The sequence below is a fragment of the Petaurus breviceps genome, unplaced genomic scaffold, assembly GCF_028583685.1.
Source record: "Petaurus breviceps papuanus isolate PSGF00001 unplaced genomic scaffold, PetGlider_PUasm1.0 224, whole genome shotgun sequence".
Taxonomy (NCBI): domain Eukaryota; kingdom Metazoa; phylum Chordata; class Mammalia; order Diprotodontia; family Petauridae; genus Petaurus; species Petaurus breviceps.
Window position 1 is genome coordinate 12,460,482 of NW_027185887.1, and position 20,077 is coordinate 12,480,558.

The 20,077-nt window shown below is 34.6% G+C and overlaps 1 long non-coding RNA gene across 1 annotated transcript in view; it reads right to left on the bottom strand.

Moving 5' to 3' along the window:
- Window positions 1-5,998: 5,998 nt before the first annotated feature.
- The window catches only part of LOC138166557 (uncharacterized), a 57,473-nt gene continuing 43,394 nt past the window's right edge, over window positions 5,999-20,077 (bottom strand). The window contains exons 3-4 of the long non-coding RNA XR_011169620.1: window positions 14,525-14,601; window positions 5,999-12,681 (exon numbers count right to left, since the gene is read on the bottom strand). This is a non-coding gene — a long non-coding RNA (uncharacterized lncRNA). The remainder of the gene's footprint in view (window positions 12,682-14,524; window positions 14,602-20,077) is intronic.

The following is a 20,077-nucleotide window of genomic DNA, read 5'->3' on the forward strand; positions in this document are numbered from 1 at the left end:
CAGAGAGGAACTAATACCATATATAAGGAAAAGCCCAAGCTGAGAGAGGCCAGAATGGCTGGGAGCAAGCATCTGGAAGCTGAGCCACTACTTCTGGAGAGAGAAGAGAATTGAGAAGAACTGAGAAAGGAGAAGAGAGGAGAACTGGGAAGAAGCATGACTGTGGTGCCATTACTTTGTCTGTTTTGATGTTACTTTGTCAGATTCATCTGCTTATAGAGGATGATGTTGTTGTTATAGAAGCTCTGGGATTTTGTTGTAGGTTCAGAAAGAAATTCCCCTGAAAGAGGAATTTCTTGTTGTATGTTTACAGAAATACTGGAGGAGGGTCTTTCTGACATTTTCAGAGGTCCTGGGACTATACTGATGATTTGTACTGATTCCTCAGACCTTGTTGTTGGGTCTCTGTTGATATCATAGGCAGAAAGTGAATTAATGAGGGTGTCAGCAATGTTTATGAATGTTATTGTGGCTTTGTTAAGTTTTGTCTTCCCCAGAACAGAAACTGTGAAGGACTTGAGGTGGACTAGGCACTATGAGATTCAGTATGGAACAGGAACTGGACAAGGAGCTGGGCAAAAAGAAACTGGCAGGAACTGGGACCATATAAGAGGAACCATGGAAGCTGGGATCTGAAATCAAGTCAAGATGAGAAGACCTCTCCTTAGGTATTTAATGCAAACTGAGAAGATCGTGATTTACTGTGGCCTAGGGTTGGAGATCTTTGACCTTTATATTTGGATGATTGAGTTATGGACTTCTTCACTTAAGAAGAAAGAACGCTTTTGATTGAAGATATTAAGGCAATGTGACCTAGTGGTGGAGAACCTTTGTACTTTGTGATTGAATTAAGGACTTACTAAAATATTGAGTTAATAAATGAATGTACTTTGTTTAAAACTGTGACCACTTTGATGAAAACTACGTGGCAATTTTAGTGATAAGTTGTTATGCCATAACATTGTGAATGCTGTACTTTGATTTCTGTGAATGTTTTGTCTTTGTTACTGAATAAATAGAGAATTCACTATACTGTGTAATCAGAATCTTGAAAGCTGTTCACAGCAGCAGTCCTCTGGAAAGCTACTCATGGAGGCAGAGCCAATATGGTGGCATAAAAGCAAGAAAACTCCATGAGCTCCACCCATGACCACCTCAAATACCTATAAACAAAAACCTCTAAACAAACTTTAGAACTACAAAACCCACAAAATGACAGAGAGAAACAACTATCCTGCTGAAGGCAGCCTGGCTGGCAGACAGGAAGGGTCCATCACAGTGTGCTGGGAGCCCAGCCCAGGCCCCCCCCCCCCCCGAGCCCGTGGTTTTAGCCCTAGGGTGGCCCTGACCACCAGTGGCTGGTGTGGACTTCAGGAGAGAGTCACATAACTAGTAAGAGTCCAAGGCCAGACTTGATTTCAAGTCTTTCTGATTCCATACCTTGTGCTCTATCCACTGTGCTCTCAATTTGGCTTGAGTGATGAAATATTATATAAGCAGCATAACCAGGGAAATAAAGAAGAGAAAATAAGTGCTCAGAAAGTTTCCCATGAAACTTCAGATAGGTCATACTATTAGTATTAGTGGATAAAACTAGAAGGGCACTAAAAAGATTTAGAAGATACTAGATCTAACAATGTTTTTATAGATATCTAATTTTCACAGACTATTGTTCCTCAATCCCTTGAGTTTCAAATTATCTCCCACTCCCTCTCCTCCCTTCTCCCCCCATTGGGGCATTCAATCAAATATAGCATCTACAAATACCTTCACATTAAACATTTGTCAGGTTGTGAAGGATTATAACCAATGGAGCAAACAATGAGAAAGAAGAAATTAAAACAAAACAAAAAAAAGAGAGAGAGCAAGAGGTTTGCTTCAATCTGCATTCAGACTCTGTAGTTCTTTCTCTGGATGTGGATATCCCTTTCCATCATGAGTCTTTTGGAGTTATCTTCTAATCTTGCATGGCTAATAGGAGCCCAGTCTATCAAAGTTAGTTGTCACAGATATGATGTGTCTGTCATTGTATACAAAGTTCTCCTGGTTCTGCTCTCCTCACTCAGCATCAGTTTATATGAGTCTCACAGGCTATTATGAAGGCCATCTGCTCCTCCTTTCTTATAGCACAATAGTATTCCATTACATTCATATACCATAACTTGTTTAGCCATTCCCCAACTGATTTCCAATTCTTTGCCACTACAAAAAGTGCTGCTATAAATATTGTTGTAAATATGGCTCCTTTTCCCACTTCTATGATCTCTTTGGGATAAAGCCCTAGAAGTGGCATTGCTGTGTTCAAGGGTATGGCTCTCCAGAATGGCTGAATCAGTTCACAATCCCACCAACAATGCATTAGTATTTCAACTTTTCCACATCCTTTCCAGTATTTATCATTTTCCTTTTTTGTCATCTTAGCCAAGCTGACTGGTGAGATGTGGTACCTCAGAGTTGTTTTGATTTGCATTTCTCTAATCAATAGTGATTTAGAGCAGTTTTCAAATGCTTATAGATATCTTTAATTTCTTCCTCTGGAAACCACCTGTTCATATCCCTGGACCATTTATCAATTGGGGAATGACTTGTATTTTTTTAGATTTGACTCAGTTCTCTGTATGCTTTAGAAATGAGGCTTTTTTCAGAGATACTGGTTATAAAAATTCTTTCCCATTTTTCCACTTCCCTCTTAATCTTGGTTATGTTGGCTTTATTTGTATAGAAATTTTTCAATTTAATGTAATTAAAATTATCCATTTTTGCATTTCATAATATTCCCTAATTCTTCTTTGGTCACAAAATCTTCCCTTCTCCATAAATCTGACAAGTAAACTATTCCTTGCTCTCCCAGAGTGCTTACAGAATTAGCCTTTATACCTAGGTTGTGTACCCATTTAGACTTGATTTTGGTATATAATGTTAAATATCGATCTATGCTCAGTTTCTGCCATGCTATATACCAGTTTTTCCAGAAGTTTTTGTCAAATAGTGAGTTCTTATCCCAAAACCTGGGATCTTTTGGTTTATCAAAGAGTAAATTATTATAGTCATTGATTGCTGGTGTCTCCCATTTATCTAATCTTTTCCACTGATACACTACTCTATTCCTCATCCAGTACCAAGTAGTTTTGATGACTGCTGCTTTATAATACAGATTAAAATCTGGTATGGCTAAGCCACCTTCCCTATCATTTCTTTTCATTAATTTCCTTGATAGTCTCAACCTTTTGTTCTTCCAAATGAATTTTCTTACTACTTTTTCTAGCTGTATAAAATAATTTTTTTGGTAGATTGGTTTGGCACTAAATATGTAAATTAACTTAGGCTAAAATTGTCATTTTTATTATATTAGCTAGACCTAGCCATGAGTAACTGATGTTTTTCTAACTATTTAGATGTGACTTTATTTGTGTGAGAAGTGTTTTGTGATTGTGTTCATATAGGTCCTGGGTTTGTTTTGGCAGGTAGATTCCCAAATATTTTATATGTCTATAGTAACTTTAATTGGAATTTCTCTTTCTATCTCTTTCTGTTGGATTTCGTTAGAAACATATAGGAATGCTGATGATTTATGCGTGTTTATTTTATACAGACTGTTGTTATTATTCACTCTTCATTTCAGTGCATCATGATTTCTATTCAGTTTTTCCAATATATCACAAAAAGGAAAGATTCCAAAAGAATGGAAGGCTTCACAAAAGTGTTACTACCAAGAAAAGGTGGCTGAGCAAACATCATTAACTAAATCTCTACATTTCTCCTTTTTCATCCTTATAAAATCTTTATAAGAATTATTTATGGGCATATCAAGGATATCACGGATAACAACATGAGCTGTCATCAACAACATTACTCAATCTTTCAAAAATGATTTTCTATTTCTCACATCTTCATAGTAACATAATCATGTGAGAGATATAGAGAATACAAAGGGCTATTGTGTTTACTGTTGCATTGATTACAAAGTAGTTTTTGATTTACTAGAATAAAATATAGCCTCAAAGGCTTTCCTACATGGGGTACCAGTATACGAGAAGCGAATGTAATATTTCTTGATAGATGCAACCAGAGAAACAACTTTATTTGATGATAATCTGAATGTCAATGTCAAATGAGAAATAGAGCAGGGAGATTTCATGCTTGGTTAAGTTGTTTACCAATACCAAAAAGTCTTAAAAGAGGAAAGATTCCATATAGATGGAAGGAACAGCTCTATGTTGTTGCTTCACAAAATAGCAGCTGATACTCTCATAGGTCTTTAAGGTTGTAATGGTTGCTTGTAAATCATAAATTCAGGATTCACAGTTTATAGCCCAGAATGTTATCAATATTGTGAATTGTGAATGACTTTCTGTTGTTTTCATTTGAAATGTAGACAGAACTAAAGGAAGGCCTTCAGCATATTGGGCAAATACTCTGTAGAAGATTTATAAAAGAATATGTACAATAATCAAGACAATGAGGAGGGATAGATGGGGTGAGATCTGCACTGATGGAGGGATTTCCACATTGATGAGATTGTAGATACATTGAGATACTGAATCATTGACTCCTCCTATGGTAACATATTGATCCTGTGCTCATGGTACAATGGGAAGGGCACTAGACATGCAGACACCTGGTCTTGAGAGCAAGTTTCACTACTCACTATGTGCATTGTTGTTGCTGTGGAGTTGTTTCCATCACATCTGATTCTCTGTGACCCTATTTGGGGCTTTCATGACAAAGATACTAGAGTATTTTGCCATTTTCTTCTCCAACTCATTTTACAGATGATGAATTGAAGCAAATAGGGTTAAATGACTTTCTCAGGGTCACACAACTAGTAAGTGTCTGAGGCCTACTTTGAGCTCAGGTCCTCCTGACTCTAGGGCAAGTGGTCTATTAGTTGTGACATCTAGCTTCTGAAATAGGTCTTATTCTTGTGGCTCAAGTCTTACAACTAAAAAGTAGTCATAATAATACATGCATCTGTGGTGGCATTGTTAGATATCTCAAATGAAATAAGGTCTAATAAAGCACTCTGAAAACTGCCATGTTCTATACAAATGTAATGCATTTGTGTTTTTATTTTCCTATAATGTTTTGTTGGTCAAAGATGTACAATTCTGCTTTTCCAACCTTCTAGCATGGTTACAATTATTTAAAGACATATGGCCACTTCTATTATGTTAAAATTTATCGAATAAAATTAATTTCTAGTCACATACAGTAATATCTATATTGATATGCACATATGAGGGGCAGCATGTCATATTGGATAGAAGACCAGTCTTGGAGTTAGGAAGAACTGGTTTGGAGTTCTGCCTCTGACACTTATTGCATGTGTGACCCTAGTTAAGTCTCTAAGGTTTTATATGTCTGAAAAAATGCTGGATGTGCATTACTAGAGGGAATTTATTTTCTGGGGGCTCTCTGTACCAGTTATAGCTCTGCTGCATTTCAAAATACACATGAACAATGCATACATAAATCTATATAAGACATCTAGATGGTAGGTCATTACAAAATCTAGTCACAATAGGCTATCACAATCCAAAATAAAAGTGATGTTTGATATCAGTACAACATTTGGTGTCTTCATAGCCTAACTGTATAATAACTGATTATGAGCTTTCTTCATAATGGATCAGTTCCTATGATGCAAACTGCTTCTGAGTATTAGCTAGAGTTATAGGACTATGGTTGCTAGGACATTAGAGTTTGCTGTTTATTCATGTTCTCGCTGGAGTTCCTTCAAAAGATTACAGTATGTTTCAAGAATCAGTTTTGAAATGCAGATCACAGTACAAAGAGAAAGAAGCAGTGTCCATTTCCAGCTCCCAAAGTCAACGCTCCTTAAGAAATAACTCCACATCTCTCTTTTCTCCGTTCCAAAATTGGGTTGATAATGTTTGTTGTTCATGTGTTAGAAGAAAAAAAAAGGTGACATGTTAAACATGGTGGTCTGTACTAATCAGAATTCAATTTTTATTCACAAAAGGAGTATTTAATGTTATAGTGTATTCACATTAAAAAAAACAACAACAAAAATGGATCCGTCTTTCCAGAGACAAGGAATTGAATACCAGATAACCTCTTAAAATTCATGCACATTTCGGTATGAAGTCTAAGAATATGATGTACAATGTTTAGGCTAAAGAAATAGCCCTCATAACTTCTTTTCTCAGATATTTCCTTTGTTAGCCTTTCTTGGATGAGACAGTGTGTGAAGCCCTACTTAATTTTGTCCTGCTGTCAACTCCAAACAATGATTATTCTCTCTTTGAAAGAGTATTTTTTGACATCTGTTTTCAATATGCTTCAGTTTGTTTCCATTTCTTATATACTCTCTCAGATGTTCAGCCTGACCTAGAATGACATTATCTATTCTATTTATGATTTTTTTTATCATACAATTAAATATTTCTTTTTGTCTTTTTCTTTAATCTGTATTGGTTTTTGCCTTAATCTGCCTTCATAACTCACTTTCTTTAGATGTATCCCTCCTCTCTTCCTTTGAAGTCATAAGTTTATTTTCTTAAAATTTTGTGGTAGATGGAGAAAAACCCCACAATTCCTCTGGGATTGCCACTAGAACATATCTCTCAAATCTCCTCTTTGTACTCGGTCAGCATTATTTCAGCTGAAGGACCATCTAACATTTTCCATTTTCTCTTTTGTTTTCTTTCTTGCTTTATTTTTAGACAAGCCTTTTCAAATTCCTTCTTTCCTTTTCAGAAATGTTGCTTTCAATTAAATTTTACTTACTGTACAAGTCACAGGTTTAGAAACCAGCTCTCTTTGTCATCATTGTATATCTTTAAATAAAATATTTTCCAGGTCTGTGTATTTGAATGTGTGGAAAACAGAAAAAGAATGATTCTCTTTTTACACACAGAAGTCTAGTTATTTGCCAGCATTACCTTAGATTTTGTCTAGTCCTTGAACTCTAATTTTGCTTAGAGCATGTTGAACTCCCTTCTGATTGTACTAGTCCTTTGACTAACATTCAAAACCAACTCCAAAGAAAGGTTACTGAAGTCAATGCTGGTAAATCAATGACAATTTTGTGAGTCATTTCATTTGGGGGTAGCCATTAATCATAAAATATTGCTACAGATAATGTAGTGAAGGGGCCCTTGCCACTTCATATAACTCCATGTGGATGGTAAGTTGACTCAAACTCCTTTATTGACCACATATTTCCAGACATGTTGGTCAGTGAACACTGAGAGATACTTGACACAAGGCTAAGGAACTCAGCCTATTCCTTAAGTTTGGTTTCATTTCTTTTACTCTTCCTATTTTAATACCCAAAATAAAATATATAATATGTGAATCATTTTTCTTTTAGTGTTTTGTATATGCTACACTACAAATATGGTTTGTTTCTTACTTTCTGTTGTTTACTTTATTTTGATCCTGTGATTTCTCATGATTTGATCACATATGGTTAAGGGAGGCAAGTTCACTTTACTTCCAGTTGGTTCATTTTCAGAAGAATGGTTTAAATAAATTAGGATATCGAACAGCATCCCATACCTACAGAAAACATTTTATATTTTGGACCAGGCTTTGAAATTTAGAATAAAGATGGGTTCTCAGTTTTTTTTTCCTTCCTCACCACATTTGATCACATTTCCCCTAAACTTTCTAAGCCATCAACCTTAGTATAATTGATATTTCAAGAAGGTGTAGCAGCAAGCACCCCAAGCATGTCCTCAGGGTTTGCTGCCCATACAGGTTCTTGGATCTGCTTTGTTAAAGGAAAGCAACTCAAAATGGATTAACAAGCTTACTTTAATCAGTCAGACATATATCGTTTACCTTGTTCAGGGGAAAAAGGTCAGCACCCCAAACTTCAAAATATACAGACAGAATTATCAAGACATTAACAGATCAAGTAGACAGCTTTCCAAACTGTCCAACCATTACATCTATACCCAGTCAACATCTGGGTTTCCACATCTGGGTTTTTCAAAGCCGGGGTACCCTCAACAACGGCTTCCCAGAATTCAGATCAAATCACAGAACACTTCTCAAAGTGAGTCCCAAAACAAAGCTACACACCAGGGCTTATATAGCCTTCTCCAGGCTCAGAGAATGTAACAACCTTATTGACCCACTGGCCAATCAAAAAGTATTTACTGAAAAACAAGCCTCCCTCTCCAGGCTTCAGGTGCATTTTAGCCTAGGGGCAGGGAAAATCTTCCAAATTTGCATTCCCATTACAGAAGGGTAAATAACAACAGCAACAACTGAAATAGAAATGATGATAGCTTATTCTTTTAAGGGGGAGTTCAAATCATCTTCATATATAAGATAGGGATATGGCTATGATCCTAGAAGAGTCAACAAATGACTTTGGTCCCTAAGATTATATTTGTCTTTGTGCCTCCCCCACCAACTTATCTGAGACAGCCAAGTATCATAGTGGATAGGGTGAGGGACACACACTCAGGAACACCTGAGTGAATTCTGTCTAGGACACAGTAAGACACATTTGCTTCTTGGGCAAGTCACTTATTGTACCTACTTCAAAGTCATTGTGAGGATCAAATGAGATATACATAAGACATTTTGTAAACTCAAAACACTAGGTAATAAGATCAATAAGGTGCTGTAAACACCTCATAAAAGCAAAAGAAAAAAAATTGGACCTCTCTGGTACAGAGGGTCAAAAAATTTTATGTGGATTTTCCAAATCATGGGGTGCCATACCCCCAACCCCCTGATGTGGAAGGGATAACTGTGTGTATACACATATATACACACATGCATACATACATTCATACATACATACACATATGTATAATATGTTTAAATTTTATACATACATACACACACATATAGCTACTATGCCCATATATGCTTGTGGGAATTTATTCCCCAGTTAATGGGGAACTTTTTTTCTTACAGTACCATTTCATTAAGTGAATTGCTTTGACCTGTGTTCCCTAAGACTAAACATCGAAGTTAAATACATTGATGATGAATTATGTTTTTGGAGTGGTAACAAAATAATAGGTTACCTTGAGTCTGGGATAGCTTTTCTTTGGGGGGAGGGGGCGCACTCTTTGAATTGCAGGACATTACCTGGGTGATGCATTTATTGAGTACTTCCTGAAGTAAAGATCTCTAATAGTCTGAGGAATTGAGGGATTAGCACTGTAGCCAATAAAAGAATTCTGGGTAGTATTCCTCCCTTTCTCTTTTGACCACCAGTATGGATTTTGAAGTGCTTGAGCTTTCATCATCCCATTTCAGAAAATAAGATTTTCAGTTTGACCACAAGCAAGAACTATATAGGTTCTAGTAGTAGTTCAAAATTTGAATGAAAAGCATCTTCTTTTTTGCTCTTACATACTCACACTGTATGATTAAAGTATTGGGAAGTTTATTAGAATTGTAGATTTCCAAGACCAACAAAAATCTCAGATTTGCATTTGTATTTCAGACTCAGTGCCTCCCTCCAAATGTTTAAAACCTCTACATTTTTTTTTCAGTTATGCTTCCCATCCTTTCTTATCCCTACTAAGATAAAAAAGGATATGTAGGAAAATGTGACTTTCTAGTTTAAAATATATATATTGATCTTTGTCCTGTTAAGTTTAAGCAGTCACTAAGTATAATTAAGGGGATAGGAAGAAACTACAGTACAACCTTCATCTGAAAACTCAAATTCAAAATTCAAACATATTTTTAGATTCTCAAATGGGGGAAACATGGTCCCTTTAAAAAGTAAAAGCAAACATCTGACAGATGTGAAATTGCAAAATTTTCTAGAAGTCATAGCACTGAGTTAAAAAAAAAAAGATTCTATAAAGGTTAAGCATTCATTGGTAGGGAGGGGAAGTTAGAATGAGCTAGTAAGGTTGGTTGCCTGGGAAACCTTCTTATGATTGGGGAAAAAAACATCATCTTGTGGGAAGACACAAAAATGGTATGTCTCTAACCTCTTTCTTCTGAGTGAAATGAAACTGTATGGAATAAAAATATATGTACAGTAGAAAACAGTGCCTCTCTATAATAAAAAGGCATAAGAGCTCAAAATAATACTTCTTTCTTTTAAATTTGAATTAAATAGTTAAAAGCTAAAGTCACCTGTTTCTGGTGCCCAAATCTCCAAAGTATGTCAGAATTCTAATTGCATATAATGACTTGGAGTGTTTTGATTCTATAAAAGATTTTATGATGTTTTTGTTCCTTAAACTCTATAATAGAGTTAAATTAAGCAGTTACTATTTACTGTTGGAGTTTAATGAGAAAAATACTGGTTTTGTACCTAGGTGTTTATATTCCTTTAAATTGTACTCTAAATTATATCTTTCCCTAAATATATATGCAAAAATAATAACAATATTAAATTAACAGTCTCCACAAAAGTCCTTCTCTTATGCTCCACCATGGCATAAAGATGAACCTATTTTCTCAAAGCCTATGACAATGGAATATTTACTCTGTTCATTCTTCTCATTTTGAAAAGGTTTTAAGAAAGGATTCAATGATGGAATACACACATACATACACAAACACAGACACAAATATATATTCTATTCCATTAGTTATGTGTATATATGTAAAATATATTATGTTTGTATATGTAATGTTTATGTATATATGTATGCACATGCATATATATCTCAAAGCATTATTATGAGGATAAATTAAGATAACATGATTAAAATGATTTGCAAGCCCTGAAACACTAAATAGACCTCCTAAATTAAATTCTAATTTAGCTTTATATATTTAGAGGTGAAAAGGGTGTTGGAGATTATTTATTTCAATATCTTGTTTTAAAGATGAAGAAAAGTAACCCTAAAGAAATAAGGTTCAAGATCACACAAGTGGTAAGTGGAAAAGTTGAGACCCCAGCCTTTATTTTCACATGAGTAAAATAACTCAAAATACTTTGACCAAAATACTCATACTGGAAGAGTCAAGTAAGCAAAGATGCCTGTTGTTCAGAACAGTATATGCTGTTAGAAAACAACAACAACATAAAACTGTTTCATATTTCAGACTGATGGTGCCAATAGAAAATGAATTGGGTCTAGAATTAAATAGATTCATGACAGCAGGCAGTATTTGTTGTTTAGTTGTTTCAGTTGTTTCTGCCTCTACATGACCTCATTTAAGATTTTATTGGCAAAGATACTGGAGTTGTTTGTCATTTCCTTCTCTTTTTTTTATTTTTACAGATGAGAAAACTGAGACACATGGGGTTAAGTGATTTTCCCAGATCACATAGCTATTAAGTGTCTGGGGCTGGACTTGAACTCAGATCTTCCTGACTCCAGGCCTGGAGCTATATCCACTGTGTTACCCAACTGCCCCAAGGTCTCATTATATATATGGAAAATGCTTTTAAAAATTCCATATCTTAAACAAAAGACAATTTATTAACACCACCTTCCAGGATTTCTATATGGTTACAGGTCATGAAATACTTTATTGTTCAAAGAATTAAAGTTGTAGGTCACCCAAAGGGCAATGAAGGGGAGCAGAATGGGAATGACTCATCTGTAGCATATTTTCTTTTTTAAATAGTATTTCATTTTTTCAAATTACATGTAAAGACAATTTTCAACTTTCACTTCTAAAAGACTTTGGGGGGCGGCTAGGTGGTGCAGTGAGTAGAATGCTGGCCCTCGAGTCAGGAGGCCTGAGTTCAGATCCAGCCTCAGACACTTAACACACACAAACAAAAAACCTAGCTATGTGACCTTGGGCAAGTTACTGAAACCCAATTGCCCTCCAAAAAAGAAAAGCAAAAAAAAAAGATTTTGAATTCCAAATCTTTTTCTCCCTCCCTCTGTTCCCCCCTTCCTGAGATGGAATTCAATATGATATAGGTTGTACATGTATAAACATATTAAACATTTTCCCATTAGTCATGTTGTGAAGGAAAAATCAGAACCAAAGGAAAAAAACCAAGAGAAAGCAAAAAGAAAATAAAAAATATGAAAATGGCTTGCTTCAATTTGCATTCAGACTTCATAGTACTTTTTCTGGATGTGGATAATGTTTTCCATCATGAGTCTTTTGTAATTAGATCATTGTACTGATAAGAAGAGCCGTGTTAACCAAAGGTGATCATCAACCAAAGTTGTTGTTACTGTGTACAATGTTCTTCTGGTTTTGCTCACTTCCCTCAGCATCATATTGCCTCAGCATGTAAGCCTTTCCAGGGTTATTTTTTTTTTCTGAAATCTGCCTGCTCATCCTTTCTTATAGCACAATATTATTTCCATTACATTCATATAACTCAACTTGTTTCAGCCATTCCCAAATTGATGGGCACCCACCTAATTTCCAATTCTTTGCCATCACAAAAAGAGCTACTATAAATATTTTTGTACACGTGAGTCCTTTTCCCTTTTTATTATCTCCTTGGGACATAGCCTAGTAGTGATGTTGTCCTTTGGGCATAGTTCCAAATAGCTCTCCAGAATGGTTAGATCAGTTCACAACTTCATCAACAATGCCTTAGTATTCCAATTTTCCCACATCTTCTCCAGTAACTATTATTTTCTTTTTCTATAATATAAGCTTATTTTGCAGCATATTTTCAATGAAGAATTGTGTGGGAAAAGCATAATAAAGGAGGTCATCAGAAAGATGCATACTGGGGAAAAAAGGTGAGCTAATGAGAGTCTGTCAGAATGATGGTCAGCTCAAGAACTCCTTTGGTGTCTATAAAATAAAAAAAAGATATAAATTAAGCTCTCAGTATATTGAATGAAATCAGCTTTTTCCCTTTGGATAATTTGCAAAACAAGGAGAATCACCAGGGATCAGTGTCATGGATGACTTGTAATTTACATGACTGGAGAAAGTATATACAATGATAAGACCACAAGTCATCAAACTGGAAGTATTGATTGTCTTGTGTACCATCATCTAATATTCAGTTTTCCAATGCAGATGTATGAAGTGCTTGGTTCATAATGGAACAAATACACTGACTGGTAGGTTCTCAAAATATAGATTGAGTGCTTCACAAGAAATAATAATGACATTGTTATGAGCTAAGAAAATACCATAGACAACTGGCATCATGCTGAATTTGGAGGGGCTGAACCAAGGTTCTTAGAGTTTTTTCAGTGGTTAGGTTAGGAAGGTGAGAGAATCAGGGCTTCAGGATTCACACTTGAAGAAGGTTGATAATAAATGAAATAAAACATTAAAGTCAAGGATAATTCAACAATAAATAGGATACTGAGAAAAGATAACCTAACTGAATGATGAACAAAAATGAAAACTGGGAACTGAAAGCAACAGGTCAGAATTATAGTAAAGATAGATAAGAAGTTAGAGAACTACAAAAAATTATTGAGTGAAAGAATCAAACAGATTGTGGGCTCTTTGAGATGGGTTGTACAAGTGTGACAGCTCCACCCCTTCTGACCTTAACTGAGAGTCTGGGTGGTAAAGTTTGCTTTGCTTCTTTGTCTGAAAGGATAATAGTAGGCATATAATTGTGGTTTAAGGGTTATATCAGAAGAAGATTTTACTCTAAGAGTATTCTAGACTTTTTTTTTTGGAGAAGGAGTTTTATTTTCCCCCCCAACACATATCCCCATTTCATTTACTTATGGGGCACCATATCTTTATCCTATTTAAATATTTCTCTGTATTAAGTAACATTTTCTTTAGGACATGATATGAGCACTAAATTTAAATTCATTGTTTTCTCATTGTTATTAGTAATGAAAGATAGATTATTAGCTATTAGTCATCTCCACACACAAATAAGTAAAAAAAACTGCTTTAGTGGCATGTCATCTTACACAATGATATACAAAAAGATTATTTTTAGCTCATCTTAGGAAGATGGACAAAAGGATAAGCATGCAAAAAATTGATGATATTTTTAGGTTAAATAAACATGAAGAATCTGGATGAGTGAATAAGAATTTTAACATTACAAATAAGTACAATGAAAAATCATAGTTAAAATTCAGCAATGAACATCTTAGATTTTGAAGTTGAATCAGAGCCTAAGTAGATTTTTTAAAATTTCATATGATATTTCTTTGTATTTTACAGTAAAAACATTTTGAAAAGGAGAACTTTTGGAAGCTATGAGATAATATATAGAAAAATAGAAAATTTTGCATTTAGATGAGTGTAGGAAGTAATATGATTAAATGATTTAAACAATTAACTAGGCAATGTAGATGGGATAGTAGCAAAAAATAAAATGAAAAAACTTTTAATTTTATGCTATGAGAAGAAATATGCTTGTTTTCTTCTCAATTTATAGAGAGCTCTGAATAGCCCTTTTCATTTTATTCATTTCAATCTTCATTTTCAAATAAATAACTAACCAGTGTCATACCCACCCCACTTATTTTCTATAGCAGATAAGGGTTGCGGATATTTTAACTGAACTGAGAACAGATATGGATATTTAGGGAAAATAAAATAATAAAAAAGTTAAGCACATGCATAAGAGAAAAGGTACACATGTGTTTTCCTGCAGTTTTTAAAGCAGATCAAATGAGGTGACTTTGCAAAAGACTTAGCACAGTACTTCATACACAGAAGATGCTGGTTAAATTCTTATCCTCTTCTCTTTCTGATTTGATAGCCAAAGTATATCTTCATCACCTAGATAGGAGAGGCAAGAATGAGAGTTATTTGGAAAGAAATAGGGAGTTGATTAAGTAAATGGAACATTGGGTATATATGTTAGATTAAAATATCATTCTGTAACAAATTCTACTGAGTTGTAAAAAAAAGCCTATGGGTGAAAGCTAGTGAGCCCAGGCAATTTGCAGACCTCACTCATCCATCCAAATATAGTCTTTTGTAATTTAAAATATTTGAGAAATATAACAAATGCACAAAATCATGACCATTTATACATAGTAGTAGCAAACCTAGGAAGAAAGAAGAGAAATTCCATAGAAAATAATCATAAAATTATGAGAAATTAACATATAAAGGCACAGAAGATTTATATAATTACAGTAACTAATTCTCTGTAGAAATAAAGGGAAACAAACAATTGGAGAGATATTCAGTGCTCAGGGCTGAACCATGTCAATATAATATGATGGTAATATTACCTAAATTGATTTACAGATTTAGTATTTTTCAAAACAAATTCTGCAGGGAATACTTTTTTTTTTTTCTTTTTGGAGGGCAATTGGGGTTAAGCGGCTTGCTCAAAGTCACAAAGCTATTAAGTGTGTCAAGTGTCTCAGGTTGGATTTTAACTCAGGTCCTCCTGACTCCAGGGCTGATGCTCTATTCACTGCTCCACCTATCCACCCCTAGGGAATACTTATTAAAACTAGACAAACTAATAAGAAAATTCATCAGAAGAACAATAGGTCTACAATCACAAGGAAAATAATGAGAAAAAGTACCTATGAAGAGAAGATAGCATTATTAGACTTCAAACTACATTATAAAGCAGTATGAATCAAACTACTTCAAGCTAATTAAAAAGAAAAAAATCATAACAAAGAACAGATTAGATAAGCAAGAAAGAGAAGTAAATAAAATCCAGAGTCCAATGTTTGGTAAACCCAAGAACATATATAGCTAGGTGTAATATTAATGTAATTTGATCCCTTTCTATTGGCAAAGCTAACAGGTACTTAGCACTTAGTAATTAATAAAGAATATTAAAGAAACAGAAGGTAGGAACCCCTATTGCTGATGTAACAGGAAGGGGTTGAAACAGGAAATGGCTGAAACAGGAAGCAGCTAATGCCATGTGTGTATATAAGGAGAAGCCCGTGCTGGGACACACAGATTTTCTTGGAGCAAGCTTCTTGGGAGGTTGCCTGGGAGGCTGAAGAGGAAAGGCCCCCCCAGGTTGGAGAGAATGATTTTGATTTTGGGAACCTGGGTGAAGTGACTTTGATTCTGGGAACCAGCTGGAGCTTCTTCAGAGGAGCTTCTGAGTCTGAGGGCCAGTTGGAGCTTCTGGGAGCTGCTGAAGATGTTCAAAGGCCAGCTGGAGTTGCCACAGACTGAGGAAGCATGACTGTGATGCTGGTATTTTTAATGAGCCTGTTTGTGCCTTTGTTAAGCCTTAACTTCCTGGGAATAGAGACTGTGAAGGATTTAAGGTGGACTGGATGCTGTGAGCTTCAGAGTGGAACAGGAAGTGTGTGGAGAGCTGGACAAGGAGCGGGGAGCTGTCTGCCTTTGAACCCAGGTGACAGTTTGGTAAATCCAGGTAGGAGCTGGGACCATAGAAGGAGATCCAGGGAATCTGAGAGATTACCCAGAGTTAAACTGAAAGAAGACTTTACTTGAATACTGTGTACTGACTGAGAAATTGTAATTTACTAGTGACCTAGGGGTAGAGGGCTTGTGTATTTTACACTACCCCTTAAGAGAGTGCTGAGTAGTAACTGACATTGTAACTTAGTGTGCCACATGAGTGAAGAACTTTGACTATTGTATTTTGTGACCCTTAAGGAGGAAAGCCTCCTTAAGGGTGATTAAATTATTACTAAATGATTGACTAAATGAATATACCTTGTTCAAAACTGTGTGACCACTGTGGTGAAAACTACATGGCCATCTTAGTGATAAGTTGTTGTGAATGCTGTATTTTGATTTTCTGTGATAAGTTGTAACATCGTGAATGATGTACCTTGATATACTGTGAATGTTTTGCTCTGATTTGTAACTGAATAGATTGTTCACTATACTATGTAATCAGAACCTTAAAAGCTATACACAGTAGCATTTTTCTGGAAAGTTGCTCGTACTTGACTTTACACTAGGGTGCAATGAGGAATGGGGCAGAAAAAATCCCTTTTTGGAAACTTCTGGGAAAAGTAGATACTAGTGTTGGGCAGCTAGGCAGTTCAGCAGTAGATAGAGCACTAGGCTTAGAATAAAGAAATCATCTTGATAAGTTCAAATAAGGCTTCAGACACTTACTAACACATGACCATAGACACTTAACCCTGTTTGTTTATACCAGCTTTCATCTGCAACATGAAGTGGGGTATTGTAACATATTTACCAATAAAACCCCAAAAGGGGTCACAAAAACTTGGACTGAACTGAAATATGACTGAATAACAAGTTTAGCAGAAATTAAGATTAAATCAACACTTACACCACATACAACAATCTGACGATTGAAAATAAAAGGTGATTCCATTAAAAGAAAAGAAAATGTTATAAGGCACATTTTACAACTATAGCTAGGGGATGAATACAAATAAAGGACAGAGGAGATTACATAAGATAAAATGGCCAATCTTGATTCCAAAATATTTTTTTTCAAAATTAAATTATTAAAGATATAATTAGATGAAAAATCATAGAATGGGAAAAGTTATGTCAACTGTCACTTATTAAAGTCTTAAACAAACAAAAAAAAACATCTAGAGCTGTTCCCCAGTAGAATAAGTGGTAAAAGTATGTGAATAATTTTCCCAAGAATTTGCAAAGTATGGATGATCACATGAAAACAGGCTCCAAATCTCTAGTTGTAAGAGAAAAATGAATTAAAGCAACTCTGATGTTAAATCGTGCAAATAGGCAAAACTGAAAAAAAGCTGTGAACATTTGCTATTATAGAAGCATTGAGAAGAAAGGCCCACCAAAGCTATTATAGAAGCAGTGGGAAGACAAACTCATTAAAGCAATGTTACTGGAGCTGTGAATAGGTTGACCCATCCTGGATTTCAATTTGGTGTTATGTAAGCAAATTAATTATCCATATACTTTGAACCAGAAATCTCACTAATGGGTATATACATCAGGAAGTCAAAGACAGAAACAAAAGTGCAATATGTATATATATATATCTCAACATGTAGCAGTTTTCTTTACATTATTAAAGAACTGGAAAGAAAGTGGGTACCATAGACTTGGCCATGTAAATGTGATGGAATACTGTGGTACAAAAAATGAGTGTAAGGAATTCAGAGAAAAAAATGTAAATAACTTTATGAAGTCATCCACAACCAAATAAGTAGAAGCAAGGGAATGATCACCACAATGACTACAACAATTTAAATGTATAGATCACTAACAGAAAGTTGAATTCTTATTTATGGAAAAACCTGAATGAATGCTCTGAAGCAAAAATCACAAAACATACATCATCTCTTATTACAGAAAGTTGGAGCCATACCAGGGCAGACATACACATTTTAAGTCATGGATTCTGTGCTGGATTCTTTTCCTAAATTTCTTAAATGTTTTTTCTTCACAAAGCAGTGCCCAATAAGGGAACACGTGAGCAATGACTGCAATATAAACACAAAAATATCAATAAAACATTTTAAAATGAATAAAGATTTAGGTAAGGGGCATCCAAGTGATACTCTAGAAATCAGACTTAAGCAGCTTCAAACTTGTCTTCAATTTTAATATTGCTACTTTTCCTTTGCACTTCCATAGCTTAGTGGTAATGATACCTTTATTACATTCTCTTTATTGCAAATGACACTTTTTTGGGCTTCAGTATAGCTGCTTAGTAATAATTTTACTACTATATTATTGTAACTTGGGAGTATATTTCTCTAACATTCCAATGCCTGATAAATTTATAAAAGTCTGTCATTTTAGGATCTTGAAATAAGCAAGATTTATACATTTATTTCAATTTGCTTTTGTAACACTGTAAAAGTATATTTTATATAATGTTATTTTAGTAGACATTTACAATATAGAAATGAACAGCTTATAAGAAGGAATCGAATGACACTTGTGAGACTTTTTTAGTCATTTTCATTATTTTGGTGCCAATTTAATAATAAAAAGGAAAAGTAAAACATTGATATGTTTCATATCTCATCAATATTGAGAAAAAGAAATTAATTTATAATAGATTATTAGAGAAATTGTCCTTTTTTTGCTTTTCTGGTAAATATATATTTGAATAGTTTAACTAGATATAAGCAATTGAAAGGTGGCTGGCTGTTGGAACAGGCTTCAGCATGTTAATGGAAGTGATGTTCATGTGAGTAGAGTGAAAGAAATCATTGTCTTCCATCACTCTACTTTTTGGTTTATTTGTATGAAGTTCAAAGGAGAGGACCACCAGGATAGAGAGTGACCTAGAGACTAGTAAAACATAGGAGTAATGGACATATTTTGCAGAGAGAATACTTTTGCCATGAAAGGAATAAAAAAATATAAAAATTAAACCTATCTAAAAATTAAAATGGCTAATTTAAAAAGGTAATGACTTCTCCATCAATGGGAATCTTTATTTCTTCATTTCTATTTTACATGAATTTATACATTGTCTCTACCCATTCCCATCCCCCACTCAACAACAATAGCAGCAGCAGTAGCAACAACAACAAAGGAAAAGCTTATCATAAACATGTATAGTCTGGCAAAATGTAAAATTCCCACATTTCTCAAAATGCATTTCTCTCTCATTCTGTACTTTAAATAAATCACTTCTATGGAAGGAGATGAGTTGTCTGTTTCATCTTTCTTATGAGCTCATGGTTTATTATCACATCATCAGAGATTTAAAATCTTTCAAAGTTATATGATATTGTTGTCATCATGCAAGTCATTTGATTTCTGCTCAAGTTACATCAGTTTATAAAGTTCTTCCCAGTTCTCTCTGAAATTGTCCATTTCACTATTTCTCATTAAAATAATATTCTATTAAATTCACACATGATAATTTTTTCATCCATTTCCTATGAGAATGACATTTCCTTAGGATTCAGTTCTGGAGTATTTTGAACAGAACTGCTATAAATACTTTTGAACATTCCAAATCCTTTTTCTCTTTCTTTCATCTCTTTGGAGTATAACAGTGGTAAGTTAGGACAAAAATTATCTAAAAGATTTTAGTAATTTTCTGGGCATAGTTCCATATTTCTTTACAGATTGGCTGGACTAATTCATAATTTCACATAGGGCACGAATTTGCAGGTTGTCGGGCAGATCCCTGGTCATTTGTCTTTTTTATCTTTTGTATACTTTGCTGATCTAATGGGTATGAGGTGGAATCTCAGAGTCATTTTAATTTTAATTTCTCTAATTACTTAAAAGAAGAAGGAAATTGATCTTTTTTTGATAGTTGCCCTGAATTTCAGAAAAGCAGATTTAGATGGGTTCAGAGAAAGAATAG